The sequence below is a fragment of the Podarcis muralis genome, chromosome 8, assembly GCF_964188315.1.
Source record: "Podarcis muralis chromosome 8, rPodMur119.hap1.1, whole genome shotgun sequence".
NCBI lineage: Eukaryota > Metazoa > Chordata > Lepidosauria > Squamata > Lacertidae > Podarcis > Podarcis muralis.
In genome coordinates, this window is record NC_135662.1 from 10,731,655 (window position 1) to 10,736,691 (window position 5,037).

The window sequence follows — 5,037 nt, forward strand, 5'->3', positions numbered from 1 at the left end:
ATAACCCCCAATACCTCTCTGGCTGCAACTCCAATTGCATGTGGCTAAATTCATGGCCACCTACACAGCCTCTGGCCAGATGAGATTTCCCACAAATATATATTTATGCAAAAAACAAAAAAAAAACTTTTGGGGGTCCCAGAACTATCACAGCAACTTAACATTTATTTATTTAAAAAAACCAAAAACCATCTTTAAGTTAAAAACAAAAAACTGCTTTTGACATAGTAGAACATGGCATACAAATTAAGAAAGAGCGGTGCAGTGGGGCTTCCCTTAACAAAGAGCGGAATTCATTTAGGGAGAAAGGGGGGCAAAACTATCACATAGGGCACTTGAGGGCATGCACATAATGAAAGGGGGGGACGGGACACAAAACAAATTCTGTCTTTGCTCAGGGCACCGTATTACCAAAGTCCTCTTGGGTTACAGTAACCCTGCAACTTGCGCTTGCGGAACTCGTGTGCATTACGAGTCTACCGCTCTTAACCACTACAGTGTACCTCGTGTTAAGAACTTAATTCGTTCTAGAGGTCCATTCTTAACCTGAAACTATTCTTAACCTGAAGCACCACTTTAGCTAATCTAATGGGGCCACCTGCTGCCGCCACAGCACGATTTCTGTTCTCATCCTGAAGCAAAGTTCTTAACCTGAAGCACTATTTCTGGGTTAGCGGAGTCTGTAACCTGAAGCGTCTGTAACCTGAGGTACCACTGTATTCTTTATTGAGAAACTGGAAAAGGTGTGGGTGTCCATGGGGAAGAAAACCCAGCGCATTTTGACTATACGTGGTGTTTGGCTTTAGGCACGACCCCTCGGACAGCACCTCATTCCCTGCACTGATATTATGCCGCCTTTCTCCCCCAAGGAACTCAAGGCGGTCCTCCTCTCCGTTTCGTCCCCACAACAACCCTGTGAGGCAGGCCGGGCTCCTTCTCCCTCCCGCGTAAGTCGCGGGCTCGAAACCCTCCGCGAGCACCGAACAGGCCGCTTCCCCCCACCCCACGGCCTCCCTTGAGAGGCGAGGGCGGCCCTAGAGCGCCTCACTCGCCGGGGGACGGGAGGCGCCGCTACCGGAAAGGCCCCGCTCCGCGGCCCCGGCTGGCCGGCCTCCCCTGCCCGCGGGCGCCTCCGGGGCAGGTCCCTGGCGCGGGTGCGGGCGAGGGGGAGCCCCTTCGCGGGCCTCGGTTCTCCTCCACCGGAGGCCGCAGCTGAGGCGGCGCTCCGGGGCCTGCCCGCCTGCGAGGCGGCTCCGGCCTGTCCTTACCCGCGGGCCGCTACCAGGCCCCGTCGGGGCAGCGCGGCGTCCCTTCTCGCTTCCCCCGGAGGGAAGGCCCTCAGCAGCAGCAGCGCCGCCGCCTCCGACCCGCTTCTTCCTCCTCAGCGGGACCCATCGCCAGTCTCCTCCCGGCCCCGCCTCTCGCGTCCCAGCGACGGCGCGCCCGCGTCACTGCTGCGCGACGCAAGGAGACGCCGTCTTCCCCTCCCCTTCCGCCACCGTCACGTGACGCCAACCCACAGAGGGAGGGAAAGAGGAAAGAGCCAAAGCGGGCTAGATCACCGCACTCAGCTGAGGTGCTATACACACTTCCGGCTGCCGATCGAAGGCAGGGTGGGCAAGCTGCGGAATGCGGGCATAGCCATAAATGGGGTGGGGTTGCTGGTTTTTAGTTTTTGTTTCAATAAATGCCTGTGCAAGCGAACGGCGCGAGGTGTTTTGGGAGAGGGTGGCAGTGAGTGGCGGAGCTTTTGCCGCCCCACTCAAGTAGAGGCGGTCGAGAGGAAACCGGGAGTGGCGGCTGCCTGCGCCGCACGTCTCCTCCTCTGACCTCTTTGGCCGTGACCTGGGAGCCTCGTGCGGAGGCGTCGGATTGCATGCCCTGGTCGGGTTCCCGCGTTGGGCGTAGGCGGGGAGGCTTTGCAGGCGAAGGAGCTCCGCGTTTGAAAGCGGCCGGTTGCTTCTTTTCGCCTCTAAAAGTTTAAGGCGGCCAAAACACTTTCCAAAGGGCACCTTGAGGTCCTCGAGCGCCTAAGCTTTAAAGAGGAGTTGTCATCATCATTATTTGTATCATAGCTTAATTTATAACCTGCCTTCCTAGGCAGGGATTCAAGGTGACTTACAGGTAGAAATAAGATTAATAATTCAATCTAGTAGCACCTTAGAGACCAACTAAGTTGGTTATTGGTATGAGCTTTCGTGTGAAGAAGTGTGCATGCACACGAAAGCTCATACCAATAACAAACTTAGTTGGTCTCTAAGGCGCTGCTGGAAGGATTTTTTAAATTTTGTTTCGACTACGGCAGACAAACACTGCTACCTACCTGTAGGTAGAAATAAGAATTACTGAAAACAGCACAGTTAAACATAGATAGAACTATAAGCATGCACACCAATAAACATTTTTATAAACATTCACACGTATAATTATTAAAACCATGCCAATAATTACAGTGGTAAAAGGTAAAGGTACCCCTGCCCATACGGGCCAGTTGTGACCGACTCTAGGGTTGTGCGCTCATCTCACAAGAGGCCGGGAGCCGGCGCCGTCCAAAGACACTTCCGGGTCACGTGGCCAGCGTGACGAAGCTGCAGTGGTGAGCCAGCACCAGTGCCACACACAGAAACGCCGTTTACCTTCCCGCTATAAAGCGGTACCTATTTATCTACTTACACTTAGGGGTGCTTTCGAACTGCTAGGTGGACAGGAGCTGGGACTGAACGACGGGAGCTCACCCCGCCGCGGGGATTCGAACCGCCGACCATACGATCGGCAAGTCCTAGGCACTGAGGTTTGACCCACAGCGCTACCCGCGTCCCCATTTACAGTGGTACCTTGGGTTAAGTACTTAATTCATTCCGGAGGTCCGTTCTTAACCTGAAACTGTTCTTAACCTGAAGCACCACATTAGCTAATGGGGCCTCCTGCTGCCGCCGTGCTGCCGGAGCATGATTTCTGTTCTCATCCTGAAGCAAAGTTCTTAACCTGAAGCACTATTTCTGGGTTAGTGGAGTCTGTAACCTGAAGTGTCAGGTTACTGTACAATAAAAGCAGAATGGCACTAGCCCTTTCAATAGAACCATCTTCTGATGAAGGGTGGTGTACAATCTTAAATAGGTAAAAAGGTAAAGGACCCCTAGGCGGTTAAGTCCAGTCAAAGGCAACTATGGGGTTGCGGCGCTCATCTCAGTTTCAGGCCGAGGGAGCTGGCATTTGTCTGCAGACAGCTTTCTGGGTCATGTGGCCAGCAGGACTAAACTACTTCTGGCGCAACAGAACACCATGACGGAAACCAGTGTGCATGGAAACGCTGTTTATCTTCCCGCCGCAGCAGTACCTATTTATCTACTTGCACTGGTGTGCTTTCGAACTGCTAGGTTGGCAGGAGCTGGGACAGAGCAATGGGAGCTCACCCGTCGAGTGGATTTGAACTGCCAACCTTCTGATCAGGAAGCCCAAGAGGCTCAGAGCTTTAGACCAGAGTGCCACCCACGTACAAACTTTAATAATAATAATTAGAAGCAGTCCGTTCCAAAAGCCAATGGAAGGACAGTAAAGAAGGAGCCAGTCTGGTCGACACAAAAATATATATAGTCAACAGCTGATTTTGAGGTGGGTAAAACAGGAGATAGTCTGTGTCAATTTGGTCCAACCCTGATGGTGGAACTGATAAAGCTATTGGTTGTAGCCAACTAAGTCAGAGTCACACTGACTACAACCTTAACAATTCCACCAGGCTATTCTGACTTCACTGCTAAGAAGAGCAATAACTTCCATCAGTTTCACTTTCTGTTTAATGTCGCAGCAACAGTGGACAGGTGAAAATGCCACTGCAGTTGGTGAAGCAGGATTCGGCAGAATCACCAGCCACTCCTCCACCCTAAGGCAGTCGGACAACAGACAGTCTGCGCTGCAATTGTGCTTATTTTTATATTGCATTTAATCTGAAGGGTGGGGGGTGATGGCAACATGGAAACCTTGGAAATGTAGCAGTTTGGGAGAATTTTGGCTGAATAAAACTGTGAGCAAATGGTGTCAATAGCAGAGAAGCAGGCTGATGTGGAAGCACCCAAAGTGAATGACACTCTTCCTTTCCTCATGACACTGTTTGCTTTTTGTTCATCTGCACGTTTTCTAATTGCCATATGCTTATGTTGAGAGCTGGCGTTTCTGGGGTCGCAGTAGGGCTTGAGGAGAAATTTGATTCAGTCTGAGGGCGAATCCACCTAATTCACACTTCTTGAAGGAACGCACCAACTGAAACATCCTTCAAAATGTGCACATCTCTGGATTTTGAGGTGCAGATGCATTTCCCAACTGCAATACATTTCCCAACCATGTAACAGATACAGAAAATGCATAGGCTAGGCAAAATAACATAGAAATGTACATATTGGAGTAGAATGCAAAAACCACATTATATTAGGGGAAATTGCTTGCAAAAATATGTAAATCAATAACTTTTGGAGAAACTGACATTAAAATGCCAGTGAACTTTTTTTAAAAAAAAAGAATTTGCAAATTGTGAAAAACCAAAATAAAGATTGAAAAACTGAGAAACTGAAATTGTCATTATTCACCCATCCCTGGGCAGCAATGATTCTTTTCTTGACAGGTGGAGGTGGGCATGAGGGAGTGGCATATGGAGCAGGGCACAAGACAACAAATGCATGCATGTATAATATCACTTTATTTCTCAGATTATCTCTCCCCTCACACCACTCTCACTGACACCTCTTTTGATAGTAACTCATCCAAACCAGAACTTTCTCTTGGACCTAGTGAACTGCTCATCTACCACCTCCCACTGTTTCTGAAATTTGTTCTTTGCCAATAACAATGCAACAAGCAAGACCCTTCTATTCATAGCTGAAGATACCTTAACATCTGAATTCTTCAGTGGGCTAATCTCTAATCTGCAACGGACTCTTCAGAAAGAATGCTTGTGATGCGAAGCTAGACTTAGCAGGAAACATGACCTCATTCTGCTTCTGTGCTTCCTATTGCACAGTCTGTTTTCAAAAGGAAACAAGGAAG

At 49.8% G+C, this 5,037-nt stretch overlaps 1 protein-coding gene across 3 annotated transcripts in view; it reads right to left on the minus strand.

The window, feature by feature from the left end:
* The window catches only part of PHF20L1 (PHD finger protein 20 like 1), a 65,719-nt gene extending 64,271 nt beyond the window's left edge, over positions 1–1,448 (minus strand). For 2 of the 3 annotated variants that reach the window (XM_028736121.2, XM_028736119.2), the window contains exon 1: positions 1,269–1,446. The gene's annotated coding sequence lies outside the window, so the exon portion shown is untranslated. Of the gene's footprint in view, positions 1–1,268 lie in introns of all 3 variants that reach the window. The other variant, XM_028736124.2, reaches the window with a different exon arrangement.
* Positions 1,449–5,037: the final 3,589 nt, after the last annotated feature.